Source organism: Mauremys reevesii, linkage group 23 (genome assembly GCF_016161935.1).
Source record: "Mauremys reevesii isolate NIE-2019 linkage group 23, ASM1616193v1, whole genome shotgun sequence".
Lineage (NCBI taxonomy): Eukaryota > Metazoa > Chordata > Testudines > Geoemydidae > Mauremys > Mauremys reevesii.
Window position 1 is genome coordinate 22,015,431 of NC_052645.1, and position 9,271 is coordinate 22,024,701.

A 9,271-nucleotide genomic window follows, 5' to 3' on the forward strand; every position below is an offset into this window, starting at 1 on the left:
GAGCTGTCTTCCCCAGCTAAACGAAGCACACACACAGCCTACTGAGCACTTCTTGGTTGGCCGCTTGGTAAATTCCAGCATTTCAAGGGTAATGCTCTCCCCACCTGTGGGAGAAAGTCCCTGGAAGAGTTACAAGCCCTTCAGAGCAGAGTGGTTCTGGTAGTTACTTCCTTCCTCTGGGGAGTGAAGGCTGGGTGATTTCCCACCACACAGCAGAACAGAACAATAAAATGTACACAGTAGACTATTGATTGCTTAAAATTATCATTTTAGTCCCATCTCGTCTTCCTTGTATTAAAGTGCCTTCCTTCCCCTGGCGTCTGGCTGCAGCTTCTGTATTCTGCGCACAGGGGCCTTCTGAAACAGAGTCTATGCCAGGGGAAAAGGAAAAAAGGTACTTAAAAGATACACACAAATAAAGTGGGCTTTAGATATGCAAATTAAATGGATTTATATTAGAAAAGTGATATGGTTTCATTTCTCCCCCTCACCCCCATGCAAAATATCCTCCTGACCTTCAGATATGCAGAGCAATGTCCTGGGAATTCTCTAACTAAAGTTCTCCAGAAGGGATGTAACTAGAAAGGAAGCAGAGGCAGAAGCCTGTAATTTCATCCAATGCTGAAGCTATCCCCTGTTTAATTCTGAGTGTTGTCCGTCCTGCAGATGCTCATTAGGAGAACTGATATAGGTTCATATTAAACAAGATGGACACAGGATGAAAATCTCATGTTAACATGTTTGAATAATATGTTCTTCTAAAGAGAAGTGAAGGATACACGGGGTTTGCAAGCAGAAACATCCTTTAAAATGGACACAAGGCCATTCCCACCGGACCCTGTGCCCTAGTGCTGATGTCATGGGTACATTTACTCCACAACATCAGGGTTAACTATCATTGCAATGAACAATAATGTAACAGCAGAGCTTCTTACTGCTCATGAGCAGATGTGGACCATAGATGGGATGGAAGTTAGGAGACTGTGGGGCCAGAGATTCTATGCATTTGATACCCATGCTTCCATCAGTAAGACATCCTCTCTCCTGCTAGGGTGACTGTGGCTCATCCCCTCTGTCCTCATTTTTATAGAGATGGCTGAAAAACAAGGGGGGGATGTCATATTAAAATTACTGTTTTCCTACTCATTCATCCCAGTTCAAAATGGTGATGAAAATTCACATCAAAATTTTGAAATTTGACAAATGTTGAAGAGCCCCAGACCTGGTCAAACACCAGGATTAAAATAGAGTGAAAACACCAGGTAAAATGGCTTTTTGGTGGGTTGGGTTTTTTGCTTGGTAGGCTGGTTGGCTGGTTTGGAATTTTTTGTTGGGGGTGTGCCAAAATTTAGAATGTTGACCAAAGAAAAACCATTGACATTTCAAAATTTTAAAAAATGTTGGCCCAGCCTGGTTCCTAGACCTCTCTCATGAGCGTGTTTGCCCTTCACGCCCAGTGCTGGGTAAGCCATGTCACTTCATCTCCGTATGGGGAGACAGGCACTGCTGCCTCTGTGATACTGGGTGTCTGGGTGTGGGTTGTGGAGACAAACATTTATAGCTCATTATTATTATTTAAAGTAATGCAAATATTTTGTGGCTAGGGTGGAAGCTGGCTACGGGCATGGTCCAAAACCCATTGAAATCAACAGAAGAACTCCCATTAGCTACTAGAGACACTGGATTGGGCCCTGGGGAGGGTGAGTCTTGAGAACAGGCCTAGAGAATAGGCTTTGCATGGATGGGGAGACACCTGAGAGATGTTGCAGGTGTCATTTTTTTTCACCCTTGTGCATTATTCACCATTTGCTGCAGCGATGCAGCAATGCTGGAATGTATCCTGAACAACCTCCCTTGCCACCTGGCTCTCTCCAAAGGACCCTGCCACTGAGAGCAGCCTTGAGCTGGGGACAGCAAGGGTGGGATGCGGTGCAGGCAGAGAGGGAGGGACTGTAACAGAGGAGGGTGTGTTAAGGTTTGTTGCTATGAATACCACAGTGAAAGTTACATTATAATTGGCACTGTGGATATGGGCAGTTATCTGTCTGCCAGTCCGTCTGGCTCTCCCTCACCACACCTCACTCCAAAAAACCGGGATGCTACTGGGTATTTTGCTGATAGGTAGCTGAACCCCTTGTGTGCCAGGACAGGACAGGGAACTTGCCATCGGTCCTGAGGTCCCTGCTGTCTGGTCTGCAGGCCGCGCTCCAAATCCAGGATGGCTTTGAGGAGGATTGACCAGAAGAGCAAATCCTTTTGTTTCAGAAAAGAGTGCCACTGCCAGCCCCCAGTGAAAGGCAGTGTTAGTGGCTCCAGGCCACTCCCAGGCTTCAAACAGGGGCGTTCTGCATGATAACTCCACCTCCCATCCCTGAGTGCTTCAAGGAAGCTCCCACAATCATCTGCCCAGCTTTAAATTGCTTTTCCTTCCCACTCATTTCAATCACGCCGGTCTCCTCCCCTTACGTCTCAAGGACCTTGTTTGTGCCTTGTCCGTGGTGCTGAATGTTGTTTGGCCTGTCCTGAGACCTGGGTCTAATAACTCCGTGAGTCTGCCCTTACTGGGCTCCCAGTGAGACTGCCAAGGCCCCAGCATTTCTGTTTGATCTGTGAGGACCGCAGCAAGGTTGTATCATCTAGCGAGTAGAGCATGGGGGTGGGAATCAGGAGACACTGGATTATGGACTCGAGCCTTTAGCAATGTAGCCAATGGGAGTTTGCCCGTGACTTCAGTGGGAGCTGGATCATGCCCTATATTCCCATCTCTGCCCCTGACTCCCCTGGCTCAGCTGTTACAGGGATGGACGGACGGATGGATGGACTGACGGATGGATAGCTAGATGGGTAGATAGATTTGGCACATCTTCCCCATCTGTAAAGTGGTGTAATGCTACCACTTTTGTAAAGCATTTAGTGATCTTTAACTGAAAAGGTGCTGGAAAGTGATGAGTGATTTTTGGCAAGACACCTTAAAGGAGCCTGCTCTTCAGAAAGAGCTGAGTACAGACTTGTTAAAAATCAGACCCTTGTAAGGTGCCTCAAACTGGGCATCAAAAAACGGAGATACCCCAAATCACTAGTTACCCTTGAAAATCCTGGTCCCTAGGCCTAATCTAAAGGTCATTGATACCAACTGAGTCATTCCACTGGCTTCAAATTTCCTTTGACTTCCCGAACTAATACCCCACTGTGTTTTAAAGAGTTAAGGAGATTCCCTCCCCTTTATTTCACACACCAGACACGTTTTCCTGCCAGGAATGTTCAGTGTGACAGGACTTGACCTTCTATCAGCACCGGCATGATGCAGCCGTCCCTGATTTTAAGTCAAAATACGATGATAGGGCTTGGGACAAAGAATCTGAGGGCCCAACGCCCCTTACTTATTGCTCACCCAGCTTTGGGGTTGGAAATAGAGGTAATCAAGCACACAGTGTTAAATTACGTTGCTGACCCTGCACAATCCCATGCTAAACATAGGCAAAAGGTCCTTAAGCATTATTACCAAGTCTTCTAGAACTGGGGCATCCAGCTTCTCTACAAAAGGAGAGAAATTGCATTATGACCCACAATCAGCTGACCTGGCTGGAATCCCAGCAGACACAAGCCATGTTTTTCCATATGCTAACTCCCTTCACCATACTCCTTCTGCTTTCTTATTTCCCAGTAGGTCCTACAGGCCTCCTGTTGCATACTCCACCCTCTCTTCTCAACGGATGAGAACTACTTATTAATTTCACCCTGCAGGAACTCACCCCAAATGTCCCCAAGGCAGCTCTGCATCCCAGAAAGTTGCTGAAACTTTTACCAAATTTCACCTGGTATAATACATGCACCGTGCCCTGCACAGAGAGCTGAGCCTGGGATTGTACCTCCCAGAGATCAGAGAGATCTGAGCTCCACAGAGATGGAGGCCATCCTGGTCTGTGCTTCTGGGACATCCTAAGGGATGGTACCTGTTGATTAGGGTTTGAAAGAGGGTTTGAAAGAGGGTTTGTCAGCAAATGATTGCAAATAACATAACTCCAAGCCAATCAGTTACACAGACACACACATCCTCTGGAACCACTTGTCTTGTCTTCAAAGCCAGGAGTCATCTACATCCCATTCAGCTGTGAAGGGCTTATCAGAATCATCCTCTTAGTTCTAGGGGTCAGGGGTGACGCCAGCGACTCCTATAGCATCTCCCCAGGGAAGAGATTTTCTGTAATAGTTTGAAGGAGCTGAAGTGTCTTGGGGTTTTTTCCCCAAGAAGAAGAAGAAGCTGATTTCGACTGAAAGTGATTTCCTTTGAGCCTTGACATAAAGTCAACATTTGTACTTGATATAAAAGTTTCCATGATGCAGCAAACCTGGAAAGTACTCGTGCTGCTACATTACAACTGATCTTCATGAAACCGAAAGATAGGCGGGAAAATGAATGCCAGTTGTGTAATAATAACAGGGTGCGTGTGCATTTTTGGCGTGAGGCGCGGCTGGTGAACCCACCTACCCTTGCTCTTTGTGCTCGGTGCAATGGCTGCACAACGCAAGGTGCCGGGCGGGTCCCGGCAGTGAGGAGAGCCACCCTGAAATCCGACAGGTCAGAGCTCATCCCTACCCCTGCTCTCCTCGAGGTGGGGACAGGCAGAGCAGAAGGGGGATCAGAGCTGGCAGGTGGCCTGAGGCACGTGCTGCTAGCTGGGTCAGAGCCACGCGATAAGGGGAGGGATTCTCCCCACACACACACCTCTCCTCTACATAGCAACCAGGCAGGGTTTCCACAGCGGGGCCCCTGGCTGTCCCCTCAGTCCCACTCTCCTGCCTTTGTTCCAGACAGGACTGGCCATTGAGGGGCCGGGTGTCCCATGGCCTCAGACTGGGGGAGAAAAGCCCCGTCAGTCCCACAAAGAACCGATTCCAAAGAGAAGGAGAAAATCACCCCGATGGGCTCTCCCTGCTCTCGCAGACGGGGGAGAGGGGACCGGTGAGACAGTCTGCCAGAGCCACCTCTCGGCAGAGGGAAACATCGCACTGTGAGGCAGGAAACTGCTACCTGTCAGCCACAGGGCAGGTCTCTGGGGGAGCCAAGAGCAGGGCCCTGCCCCGACCTGTCCTGCTGCTAAACCCCCGAGCCGCAGCGGCTGGCTCTGTTGCCTTTGTCTGACGAGCGCATGTCACTTTAGGGTGATCCTTGGAATCTTTATTCCACGCTTTTTACATGATCAACAGCGAGTGCCCCCGCACCAGCACCGGTCCATGAACCTACGCCCCGCAGCTCTAAACGCATGAGCCGCCAGTACCTGGGGTCACGGGGCAGCCCCCCACCTCTGGCACGTATAGGCGACTCTAATCCACTGGGCACATGGATAAATCTGCCCAACAATCATGTGAACTACAAAGCATTGTGGGGTGCGTCTACACACTAAGAGTTCAGTCACACCAGTGTCAAGCCGGAGTAACTCCACTGACACCACTGGTGTCAAACTGGAGTAACTGGCAGCAGAATGAAGCCCCAGTATGTACATATTATCCTCCTGAAGCTACCTTCCACAGATTATCACCTATCTGATCGATGTATCTATCTATCGACATACTTATTTAGCCCAGAGTTCGGTTCGCAGAATGAGGCAATATGGACTGGGCTCTGGATCATACAAAATGTCTTGCCAAATCAGTGCTCTGCTCCCTGGAATCAGCTCCCCTTGACAGGACCAACTCTCTGAAATTGCTTGCTATTGAGAAGGCTGAACAATTTGCAGTCAAAAAATTCAAGGTAATTTTTCAAAGCTAGTTCCTCATTTTCTTCATCTCTTTTTTTTTTTAAACTACTATTGGATTTTCGCTTATGGAGAATTTAAACCTAGCAACCTGCAAAGCAGCAGTAGGAGTGACACGCAGACCAGTGGGACTGCCCCATGCTAAATCAAGCTGGGACCATTTGGGAAGTGTGGAATAGCTGATCTCTTGCAAGCAGTGCTGCTTCCCTTAGACAAGCGCTCTGAAACCCTTCACAGGGTCCTGGAGTTCAGCTGTGAGCCTTTCCCAGTCATTGCTGCTCTGCCCAAGGTTGTTTTCTGTTGTACTCAGCCTGCTCCAAAATTAACGCACTGACAACATGATCTGGTCACGTGTGACATCATATTTCAACACATCCCCAAACCTGTGATAGCTAGGGGTGACCGAGGACAGTTAGATCGGAGGGAAAGTGTCTACTGGCCTAAGGAAGGGGCTGGGAACCAGGACTCCCACTGATCTGGACAGGTCCTGTAGGATTTCTGTGTCTCACCCTGACAGGGGGACACGGGCGTTCCCCTGCCTTACGGGGCTGCAAGGACTCCTGGCAGGCTCAGAAACAAGGCACAGGGCCGTTCCCACCACGCTACAGGAAGCTCAGGCACCCATAGTGCTCCCTGTGCAAACTCCTCTGCCTTGTGAAGGGGCACATGGAGCAGGAGTCGCCTTCTAATGGTCAGCAGCGGGGCTGGGCATGGAGGAATGGGTGATGAGCTGCAAGCGGCAGGACCCCCTGAGGCCTGTGCGGTTTACGTGCCGGGGAAGCCAGATAGTAATCCCAGGTGCCGCCCTGCTCTAAACATCTGGAAGGACACAGGTGTTTTATTGCTGCCTGCTGGCACCGGGCCTCACGCACAAGGGTGTGGAGCTGCTGTGCTACATCCAGCCACAAGACAGCGCCACGTCTATCGACCGTTGGTTTCCAGTTATCCCTGTGACGAGAGCAGAGCAGTCCAGGCTGCAGGGGGAGAGGAAAGGAAGTGGAGGACAGATTCCCAGAGGAAAGGGGCCCCTACAGGCATGCTAGTGCAAGGCCTGGATATCTGCCTGTTTGTCAGCTCAGAAGAAATGGAAACTTGCAGAAAGTTTCTCATTAGCATTTCAGCGACCTCAAAAGCTTGTGGCTTTGGTGACTAATCACCCAGCATGAGTGAGTGATAAGGGTGCAAAGTTGGTGTAAATAAGATCAGTCTCAAACCCTCAGGAGCTCCCAGCAGGAAGTGTGATTTCAGCACTAGGAGAGGCAGCTCTGTGGAAGGGATCACGGCCAGTGCCTCTTGTTATTCTACTAGAGCTAATTTCCTCCTGTTGCATCTTATCTTAGGCTTTCGCACCCAGGGAGATCAGCCACTTCATGTCCAGAGTGTATTAAAAACGCTGAACTGCAGCTGGATTGCCTGGGCTGCAGAACTTCAGTGGGCTGCTAACAATGTACTGGGGAGACTGCAAGTGAGTTAAGTTTTAATGTTATAGAGAAAACCTGCAATCCGGTGATAAGGACCCAGAATGAGTTTCGCTGGAACCGCTCCCAGTGGAAAGCTGCAGCAGTACTTGAGTGGCCACCAGGGCGACGTATTCCCAGGCATTGTGCATACAGGATAATTGCATGTGGGGTCAGTCACAGTGACATGGTAACTTTGTGTGATGTCCCACTAGTCCCCGGCTCACTCCAACCCTTGACACAGACTGATCATGCACCTCGGTGCTCAGTGCTTGTGACTGATACCTGGCTCCAGCACAAGCTGTAAAAAAGCAGGAATGAAAAGCACCTCAGCCCCAATCTCCTACTAAACTACCCCAGCTTTGGAGTTTGGGGTCACTAGTTAGCTCCGATTAACTACCAAATGACCATGTAATGAATAGGCCTTGGGGCTAGTGGCTTATTTTTCCCATCCCTGAAAGCTCTTAGCTGGATTTATGGCCATTTAATAACAGCAGAGCATTTCCATCCAGCATGTGTGCCATGCGGAGATTAGGGGCCATGAGGGCACTCAGAATCAATTGGCTCCCCCCAAACTGTGCTGTCTCCTGATAACACCTCCTAGCACTGTCAGCGCCTCATGTTCAGCATGTCAACAGGCTCCATGAATCACCTACGGCAGCCTCAGACACATGCCCAGCCTTTCAAATCCCCACAGATGTTCCTTATCAGCCCAGGAAGGAAAAGGAAACGAATCTTATTTGTCTGGGCCCTTTTTGTTTTGCTCCAGGGTTTTCTCTGTGTCCTGGGCATTTTCTACATTGTTCTAAAGATGGAATCATAAAATGCAAAGAGCAGAAAATCACTTCACACAGTCACCAGCACGAGCATGGACACACACACGCTCCTGTGATTGCAGATCCTGCTGTGATGTTGCTCTGGAGAAAAGCCCATTGCAGGCCCTGGCTCAGGCTATGAGAGACTGTGAGAACTATAAATAAACAAACTAAAAGCAACTTGTGACTGATGCCCCTTCAGCTGGGCCATTCCCAGCTAGAGCCGCTAAAGCAGGAATACGTGCACAACAAGGAACAGTCCTGCATTGGCTCCCAAGGACTGGGCCCTGTTACGGCTCTTCCCTCTGCCTTGATTAATAGCCTGCAAGTCCCATATGAAGGTAGCTGTGCATGAACCTAGGAATACAGTCACTGCACGGGACTCAGTGGAGCTCCAGCTTTTAAGGATAAGTTCCCCCCGAGAATGAGGATCCCAGAAGCTGTGTTTGTATCCCCAAGGGATAGCTCATAACCCTGGACCTGACTCAGCAAGGTACTTCAGCACATGCCTAAGTTTAAGCATGACTAGTGGGGCAATGCTCAAGTGCATGGGCCAGTGGCATTTTAACAGAGCAGGAACATCTGTGCTGATGGCCCCAGTGTAATGGAGTGTGCAGTTAACCAGACAGGCCAATATAGATGTGAACTGATGCACTGTGGGATATCAGTGGGAGGACTAATTGCTATAGTTATCTTGGTGATAGAATTTTCAATTCCTATCGAAACAGCACTACATCAGTTCAGCCGAATGAACCGGATCTCAGGCATGAGATAAACCAAAACCAGACAATGGGTGTGTGGATACCAGGCAGTTTCTGCTGGATAAACCAGAGTTATAGCGGTACAACATTCTCAGGTGGAAGACAAGACCTAAACTAAAACCAGAAATGGGGATCCCCACTGGCTTAACTTCACACCTCCCCTTCGACCAGCACAATGGTCTCATGTAGACAAGCCCCTCGTTCTTCCTGGGCTTTACTCCCCCCTCATAAAAAGCTTCATTTCTTCAGCAGACCGGACAGGCACAGCCGAGGCTTAGTCAGGGCTCTCCTACTGCACAGTCCTACACTCCACGGCCTTCCCCTGCCGCTGACAGCAACAGACTCACCTCACCTGAGCTCTGGGCTGCTGCCTGGGTGTTGCATTTCTCCCTCCCGTCCCCTCCCAAAGCCTTGGGACTTTCGCTTCCCACAGTCTGACTGGCTCCCAAAGAGTCCATGGATTTCAACATAGATTAAGGAAG

At 49.4% G+C, this 9,271-nt stretch overlaps 1 long non-coding RNA gene across 1 annotated transcript; it reads right to left on the bottom strand.

Annotated features, from left to right (window-relative positions):
* Positions 1-254: 254 nt before the first annotated feature.
* LOC120389078 lies at positions 255-1,092 on the bottom strand. Its single transcript, XR_005590748.1, has 3 exons — positions 936-1,092; positions 516-578; positions 255-369 (listed from the first exon to the last, which is right to left on the bottom strand). It is a non-coding gene; the product is annotated as an uncharacterized LOC120389078 (long non-coding RNA).
* Positions 1,093-9,271: the final 8,179 nt, after the last annotated feature.